Raw genomic sequence first — 9,769 nt, forward strand, 5'->3', positions numbered from 1 at the left:
AGACACCTTGATTTTTGCCCCATAATTCTCTTTTTAAACTTTTGACTCATAGAAATATAAGATAATAAATTTGCTTTGTTGTAAGCCACTAAGTTAGTGGTAAACAGTAAGTTTGTAAAGCAATAAGAAATGAACAGACATTTAAGAATATTATTTTAAGTCTATGCTTACACTTTTCCTAAGAATATTTATGTGATGGGATTATATTCTAGTTTTATAACTGAGTTAATTTATATAGCAATATAGCATAAATGTCTCTTCAAATTAATACATGCACATCTATGTAATAACCATGAATTACTATGTAGTTTTTTTAATGTATATATTATAGTTATTAATCAATCTGAAATTGTGAGGCCTTTAGTTTTCTTCTTATTTTTTTGCCACCATATAGTGTTTGGGAAAATATTTTTATATATGAAACTATATGTCAATCTATGGTTTTTTAACTTGTATTTTCAAATATAATATTATTATTTAGTATAACATAAATTATTTTGATGGGGAACTCCTATTTTTAATGTTTTAGGTATATAACTAGTTTGCCTTCCAAAAAAGGCAAATTAATTGCACCAATTATTAATTAGTCCCATCAGTTTATAAGATAGGTGAGAGAAGGGTCTGCTGTTTTTAAAGTTATAATCTAAAATCTCCCAGAAATGGAAGAGTAGTTTTTTTCTAAAAGTCAGATTTCTCACAGAATAAAATAAATTAAAAACTCATACTTGTTATATTCCCTTAAAACAATGCAAGAATGATGTAGATGGAGTATATGTCCTTATCACGCAACTCAGGTTATATACCTAAAAATATGCAACTGATATAGTTATTTGAAAAATTAATATAGAAACCTAGATTGAAAGCTTTAAAAAGTTGCCAAAAATCACCATTTAAAATTAGTCGATTTATTAAAATTTCCAACAGGAAGTTTATTCAATATATTTAGGACAAAAACTAAGGTTGTTAGATATTACATAAAACCTAGAAATGTATTTCCCCAGATTAAAAATGAATAATGAAGTAAGTAAAGAGAGAGAGAAGTGACAGAAACAAATGAATACACAATAGATAGTTCAAATGATTAAATGGTAAGTGAAAAGGATTTAGAAAATCAAAAACAATGAGGAAAAGTATTATCTCCAATGGCTATGTCTCATAGCTTATTAGTCTCTTATCAAATGCACTGTTTTAAAGAAAATTATTGCAGTAATGCTAATTTCTTTATATATTTTGGACATGCAAACCTGTATTAGGAGGCAACAAAATAATTTACATAGTAGTATGAATACTATATTTGGTAAATAAGAATTTTTTAAGATGGGTTTGTAGAGTACCACTGACTATATTTGAAATTTCAAAAGTAGAGGATATGAGCAATTTCTTCTAATAAATGTTTACAAAATGATCAGATAAATAAATCACCTTTTACAAATGTATCATTGTCAAATTAAAAAATTGAAATTTAGAGAACTTAGGAGGCTTGCCAAATAGTTCAAAGGAAGTATTTTTATGAGACACCAACACTATTGACTTTCAGCTTAACACTTGTTTATATAATGCACAATATCAAATATAGAGTATAAGAAGGGAATATAATACAGAAAGTAATATAATCATTTCAAAAAAAGTGAAGCTGAATTGTAAAAAAATATGATTCTATAATTTTTTAGGTACTTGAAAATTATGTTGTCCTATTTTATTTATTTTGTTAGATTGTGATGGTGCAAATACTGGGCTCTAGAAACAGAACAATGCTCCAAAATTACCCTATGCTGCATATTGCCAATAATATAATTGTAAGATATGTATTTAGTCTTAAACTATCTTATTTATCACTAGATGCCTATAGCTAACAGCTGAAGGGAACCATACAATTCTGAATAAGCATATATAAAGAATGCCTAGGGCTTAAGCACAAACCAAATACTTAAAGTTTATCACTTTTGTTTTCCTTCCTTATCGCTTTAAAGGATGCTTCTTGCAATTCTAAAACAGAATAATGGTGGAACCAAGGTCCCCATTTTCTTTCTGGCTGTCAGGTGAGGGCCACTCACAGCTTCTTGAGGCTGCCACGTTCCTTGTTTCATGATCTCCCTCCTTCCTCCGCTTTAAAAGTGAAAGACGTGAGACTGGTCATATTGAAGGTCTTTGGCCCTTCGTTCTCCGTCTGTTTTCACATCTCTGACCACAATCAGTAATTATTATCCACTTTAGGGCCTCATGTGATTAGAGTTGGTCCACTTGGATAATCCAGGAAAATCTCCTCATCCTAACATTCTTAGCTTTATCACATCTGCAAAGTCCTTTTTGCCCTGAATTACAACATATTCACAAATTCCAGAGATAGGGTTGTGGGCATCTTTGGTAGGTGCAATTATTCTGCCCACCATACTATAAGATTGTTTAAGGTAGTGGAAATAAATCTTTCTTAAAAGTCCAGAAAGCATATCAAATGGCTTACTGGTAATTAAGCAGAGTGAAATATTTTACATATGTGTTAAAATGATAAAAGTTAGGACTTAGAATAAAAACATACTCCCATTATAACCTTTGTTATCAAAATACCTGCAATAGTAAGACTCAGTCGGATCTTCCAGTTTAAAAAATAATAGTCATTTTTGATAAATGGGTATGACTGATGTGCAGAATTTTCTTTTTAAGTAAAGCTTTTACAGTTAACATATAATATAAGCTGCAAGATGAGGAGATGGGGCAAGTTGGCAGAATAGAAGGCTCTATAGATTGTCCACTCTACAAGGACACCAATTTAACAACTCTTTACACCACAAAAGCACCTTCATAAGAACCAGAATTCAGGTGAGCACTCACAGTACCTGGTTTTCAATTCACATAGCTGAAAGAGGCACTGAAGAGATACTAAAAACTGTCTTGAATCACAGACGCCACCCCACTCCCATTTTCCAGCAATGAAGGCATGGTGCTGAGAGCATTTCCATAACTTAGGGAGAGGAAGAACTCAGCAGTTGTGAGGCATTGAACTCAGTGCTGCCATATTAAAGCAGAAAGAAAATGCTGACCAAACACTGCTGATGCTTGACTACAGAGGGAGCATTTAAATCAGCCCTAGCCAGAGGGGAATTGTCAATCCCAGCAGTCAGAACTTAATTTCCTGCAACCATCACCACCACAGGATAAAGGCTCCGGGGTCTTAAATAAACTTGAAAGGCAGTTTAGGCCACAAGGACTGAAACTCCTAGGTGAATCCTAGTGCGGAAAGGGGCCTAGAGCCAGAGGGCTAGGAGTGCACAAGACTGACTTGAGACATCAGCCCGGGGGGCTAAGGGAGTACTGGCCTCACCTCTAACCGAAACCCAGGCTTCACAACTTGTGGCTCCAAAAGAAACCCCTTTCTTCTGCTTGAGGAAAGGAGGGAGCAAGGAGGACTTTGTTTTGCATCTTGGATACCAGCTAAGCCACAGCAGGATAGGGTACTGGTCAGAGTCATGAGGCCCACTTTTCAGGGCCTAGCCCCTCAATGACATTTCTAGACAAACTCTTGGACAGAAGGGCACCTGATATCTTCAAGGGAAGGAATCAGTTCTAGCAGGCTTTATCACCTGATAACTGAAGAGACCTTGGGTCCTGAAAAAACAGCAGCAATACCTAGGTACTACATCAAGGGCCTTGGGTGAGACACTGAGACTTGCTGGCTTCAGGTAAGACCAGGTCCATCCCCAGCTATGTTGGCTACAGGGAGAGATTTCTCCTTGAGTAAGGCAAAGGGAAAAGTAAAGGAGAATTTGTCTTGCACCTTAGGTAACAATTCAGCCACACGATCATAGAGCACCAGCTGGGTTCTTGGGGTCTTTGATTCCAGGCCTTGGATCTTAGACAGTATTTTTGGACCTGCCCTGGGCCAGAGAGGAGCACACTGTGATGGTTAATACTGTCAACTTGATTGGATTGAAGGATGCAAAGTATTGATCCTGGGTGTGTCAAAGGAGATTAACATTTGAGTCAGTGGGCTGTAAAAGGCAGACCCACTCTCAATCTGGGTGGGCACAATCTAATTAGCTGCCAATGTGTTCAGTATATGAAGCAGGCAGAAAACATGAAAAGGCTACACTGGCTTAGCCTCCTAGCCTACATCTTTCTTCCGTGCTGGATGCTTCCTGCCCTCAAACATCAGACTCCAAGTTCTTCAGCTTTGGGATTTTGCCTGGCTTCCTTGCTTCTCAGCTTGCAGATGGCCTGTAGTGGGACCCTGTGATCTTGTGAGTTAATATTCCCTAAAAAACTCCCCTTATAAATATATTATTGGTTCTTCCCTCTAGACAACCCTGACTAATACACACTCTGTCCTCAAGGGTGAGTCCAAGGCCAGGCAGCATTCACTGGCCAGGGAGTGGTTACAACAGGCCATAAGTGAGAGCTAGTGCTGTGATGGCTTCAGATATGACACAGCACAGTCATAGTGATGATGGCCACAGGGAAGCTTGTGTCACTCCACTCCCAACTCCACATGGCTCAGAACAGAGCGACTTCAGTTGTTTGGGAGAAAGTAAAAGAAGAGAATAAGAGTCTCTGCCTGGTGATCCAGAGAATTCTTCTGAATATTGTCCAAGACCATCAAGGTGGTACCTCAATGAGTCTGTAAGAACCACAGTGTTACTAGGCTTCAGGTGTCCCATACAGCAGATACAGCTTAGAACACAACACCCAAGTCCCTTTGAATATCTGATAAACCTTCCCAAGAAGGACGGGTATAAACAAGCCCAGACTGCAAAGACTGAAATAAATATCTAACTCTTCAATGCCCAGACACAGATGAACACTGAAAAGTACCAAGACAATCCAACAAAACATGACCTCACCAAATGAACTAAATAAAACACTGAGGACCAATCCTAGAGAGGCAAATATATGTGACCTTTCAGACAGAAAATTAAAATAGCTCTGTTGAGGAAACTCAATGAAATTCGAGATAACACAGAAAAGGAATGTATAATTCTATCAGATAAATTTAGCAGAGATTGAAATAATAAAAGAGAATGAAGCAAAAATTCCAGAGCTGAAAAATGCAATTGGCTCATGAAAGAAAGCATCAGAGTCTTAATAGCAGAGTTGATGAAGCAGAAGAAAGATTAATGAGTTTGAAGACAGGCTATTTGAAAATACAGAGGAGACCAAAAAAAAAAAAAAAAAGAAAGAAAAAGAAAGAAAGAAGAATAAAAACCAATAAGCCACACCTAAAAGATCCAGAAAACAGCCTCAAAAGGGCAAATCTAAGAGTGATTTGCCTTGAAAAGGATATAGAGAAAGAGATAAGGAAGAAAGTTTATTCAAAGGGATAATAATGAAGAACTTCCCAAACTAGATAAACATATCCAAGTAAGGGAAGATTATAGAACATGAAGTAAATCTAATCTAAAGAAGACTGCTTTGAGGCCTTTAATGATCAGACTCCCAAAGGTCAAGGATAAAAAAAGAATCCTAAAAGCAACAAGAGAAAATAAGCAAGTAGCATACAATGTAGCTCCAATATGTCTGGCAGCAGACTTTTCAGTGGAAATCTCACAGACCAGGAGAAAGTGGCATGACATATGAAGATGCTGTTGAAAAAAAGAAAATAAGCAAACAAATAAAAAAAGCCTTTTTACTCTACATTATTATATCTGGTGAAAATATTCTTCAAACATGAAGGAGAAATAAGCACTTTTCCAGACAAAGAAAAGCAAAGTGATTTTATCACCACCAGACCTGCCCTACACAATATACTAAAGGAACTATTGCAACCAGAGAGAAAAGGATGTTAATGAGTGATAAGAAACCTTCTGAAGGACAAAACTCACTGAAATAAGTATATAGAAAAACACGGAATAGTATAACACAGTAACTGTAATATTATAACACTGTGATGTGCAAACTAATCTTAAGAAGAAGTACTAAACGATTAACCAATTAAAATAATTACAACAGCTTTTCAAAACATAGTACAACAAGACATAAATAGAGACAACAAAAAGTTAAAAAGTAGGGAGATGAAGTTAAGTCATAGAATCTTTATTAGTTTTCTTTTTGCTTATTTGTTTATTTAGACAAACATTTTTAAGTTGTTATCAACTTAAAATAATGTATTATTAAATAGTGTTTACAACCACAATGGTAACCTAAAACCAAGAATTATACAATGGATACACACACACAAAAAGCAAGAAACAAAATCACATCACCAGAGAAAATTACCTTCACTAAAAGGAAATACAGGAAGGAAAGAAAAAAGAAAGATAATACTGGCTGGGTGTGGTGGCTCACATCTGTAATCCCAGTACTTTGGCAGGCCAAGATGGGCACATCACCTGAGGTTGGGAGTTTGAGACCAGCCTGATCAACATGGAGAAACCTTGTCTCTACTAAAAAATACAAAAATTAGCTGGGCATGGTGACACATGCTTATAATCCTAGCTACTCAGCAGGCTGAGGCAGGAGAATCACTTGAACCTGGGATAGGAGGTGGAGGGTGTGGTGAACCGAGATCACGCCGTTGCACTCCAGCCTGGGCAACAAGAGTGAAACTCTGTCTCAAAATAAATAAATAAATAATAATAATAATAATAATACCAATTAAAAGAAAGATAGGACCACAAAACAGCCAGAAAACAAATAACACAATGGCAAGAGTAAGTCCTTACTTATCAATAATTACTCTGAATCATTGAATGTAAATGGATTAAACTCTCCACTCAAAAGACACAGAGTGGCTGAATGGATAAAGAAACACGATCCATTGATCTGTTGCCTACAAGAAACACATTTAACCTGTAAAGGCACACATAGACTGAAAATAGAGGGAGGACAAAAGAGATTTCATGCCAAAGGAAACTAAGAAAGAGCAGGAGTAGCTATACTTATATAAGACAAAATGGATTTCAAGACAAAAACTATAAGAAGGGACAAAGAAGGTCACTATATAAATGGGTCAATTCAGGAAAGGAATATAACAATTTTAAATATATATGCACATAACACCAGAGTACCCATATATATAAAGCAAATATTATTAGAGCTAATGAGAGATATAGACCCCAAAACAATAATAGCTGGAGAATTCAACATTCCATTTTCAGCATTGGAAAGATCTTCCATAAAGAATATCAACAAAAAATAATTGGACTTAATCTGCACTATAGACCAACTACATGCCAGTAAATTGAAAAATCTAGAAGACATAGACAAATTTCTGGAGATGTCCAACCTACCAGCTTTGAACCCATGAAGAAATGCAAAACCTGAACAAACTAATAACAAGTAGTAAAACTGAAGCTAGAATGAAAACTCTTCAAGGAAAGAAAAACTCAGGACTTGATAGCTTCGCTGCTGAATTCTACCAAATATGTAAAGAACAAATACCAATCCTACTCAAACTATTCTGAAAAATAGAGAAGATAATACTTCAAAACTCAAATCTATGAGACCGGTATTACCCTGATACCAAAACCAGACAAAGACATATCAAAAAACAAAACAAACCAAACAAAAAACTAAAGGCCAATATCTATGATGCATATCGATGCAAAAATCTTCAAGAAAATACTAGCCAACCAAATTCAACAATAAATTTAAAAGGTTATTTATTATGACCATTATTATCCCTGGGATGCAAGCATCATTCAAACATGGACACATAGGATCACATCAAGTTAAAAAGCTTCTGCACAGCAAAAGAAGCAATCAACAAAGTGAGGAGACCACACACAGAATGAGAGAAAATATTTGCAAACTATCCATCTGAAAAGAGATTAATAACCAGAATACATAAGGAGCTTAAACAATTCTATATGAAAAAAGATCTAATAATCTGACTTAAAAATTGGCAAAATATTTGACTATACATTACTCAAAAAAGATATACAAATGGCAAACAGGCATATGAAAAGATGCTGAACATCACTGATCATTAGAGAAATGCAAATCAAAACTACAATGAGATATCATCTCACCCAAGTTAAAGAGACTTTTATCCCAAAATTAGTCAATAACAAATGCTGGTGAGGATGTAGAGAAAAAGAAACCCTCATACACTGTTGGTGGGAATGTAACTAGTACAACTAGTATGTAGAACAGTTTGGAGGTTCTGCAAAAACTAAACATTGAGCCAGCAATCCCACTACTGGGTATATGCCCAGAAGAAAGAAAATCAGTATATTGAAGAGATATCTGCATTCCCATGTTTGCTGCTGTGGCATTATTCACAAGATCCAAGATTTGGAAGCAACCTGTGTCCATCAACAGATGAATGGATAAAAAAATGTGGTACATGTACACAATGGAATATTATTCAACCATAAAAAGAATGAGATCCTGTCATTTGCAACAACACAAATGGGACTGGAGTTCACTATGTTAAGTGAGGTAAGTCAGGCACAGGAAGACAAAAATCATATGTTGTTACTTATTTGTGGGATCTAAAAATCAAAACGATGGAGCTCATGAACATAGAGAGTAGAAGGAAGGTTGACAGAGGCTGGGAAGGATAGTGTGGGGCAGGGGAGGGTTGAGGATGGTTAATAGGTTCAATAAAATCATAGTTATAAAGAGTGAATAAGACTTACTATTGGATAGCACAAAAGGGTGACTATAGTTAACAATTTAATTGTATATTTTAAAATAACTAAAACAGTATAACTTAATTGTTTATAACACAAAGGATAAATGAGAGAATGGATAACCCATTTATTATGATGTAATTATTATGTATTGCATGCCTGTGTAAAAACATCTCATGTATCCTATAAATATATACACCTAGTAAGCACCCACAAAAATTAAAAATTAAAAAGTAAAAATTGAAATAAAAATTATAATAATATAACATGCATGAAGGGCAATGACTTTCATTTTCTTTTTTATTGAACTAGCTCCAGAACTTAGAACAGTGACCAAAACACGGTACATGTGAAAACTATGTGTGCAAGAAATGAGGGAATTGATTAATAAGTGCAGTGTAACTAACAGCAATTTAATAAGGATTATTCAAATTTGATATTAAAAATAAAGTTAAAGTTAGTAATATAACTATAAATCTACTAGCAAAATGGGTTGGTACACAATTGTAAAGTTTGTACTACACATGTTCACACAGATGGGCCTTTATTTAAGCTTTGCTATCATTCATTGTTGCCTCAATATTGTTTTTGTTAGTCCCCCAAAAGTAATGTATTTTGAAGTACTGTTACCTTTGCTATTTAATTATAAATCAGAGTAAGTACAGTGTAACTCTTATCTGTTTACTTTAATGCAGCCTTTTAATTTGTTTGTTCTTGTTTGTTTACAGTACATAGTAACAAATACATCTATAATCTTTAGCTAGTGGTTTTCCACATCCTAGTCTTTAAAATAAACATGCATTGTAACTCAGTATGAATCATTAATATCCTTATTTGTAAAGCTATTTTAGTCATAATTTTTCAAAATTTGTTGGTACAATGTTTTAACTTTCATGTTGAATCTCATTTCCTAATGGAAAAATAGAACACATAGGGAAAATAATTATTTAGTCCTTCTTAAGTGGCTTCTGGTAAATAAAATTGAGTTCTAGTTCTACATCTAGTATTAAATTTTACATTTTAAGAACAATACTAAAACAAATAAGGCCTTGGTTTAATTTTGCAGAGGACAGAGAATATGGAGAAAATATCTCATGAAGATATTCCACGAAAAAACAAATAACTGATGGAGTTCAATTTAGAGAAGGGATGCCTTTGAGAGGCTATGAAACCTTTATTCAAATAGTCTTGGAGCTTTGTGT

Source organism: Macaca mulatta, chromosome 12, assembly GCF_049350105.2.
Source record: "Macaca mulatta isolate MMU2019108-1 chromosome 12, T2T-MMU8v2.0, whole genome shotgun sequence".
NCBI lineage: Eukaryota > Metazoa > Chordata > Mammalia > Primates > Cercopithecidae > Macaca > Macaca mulatta.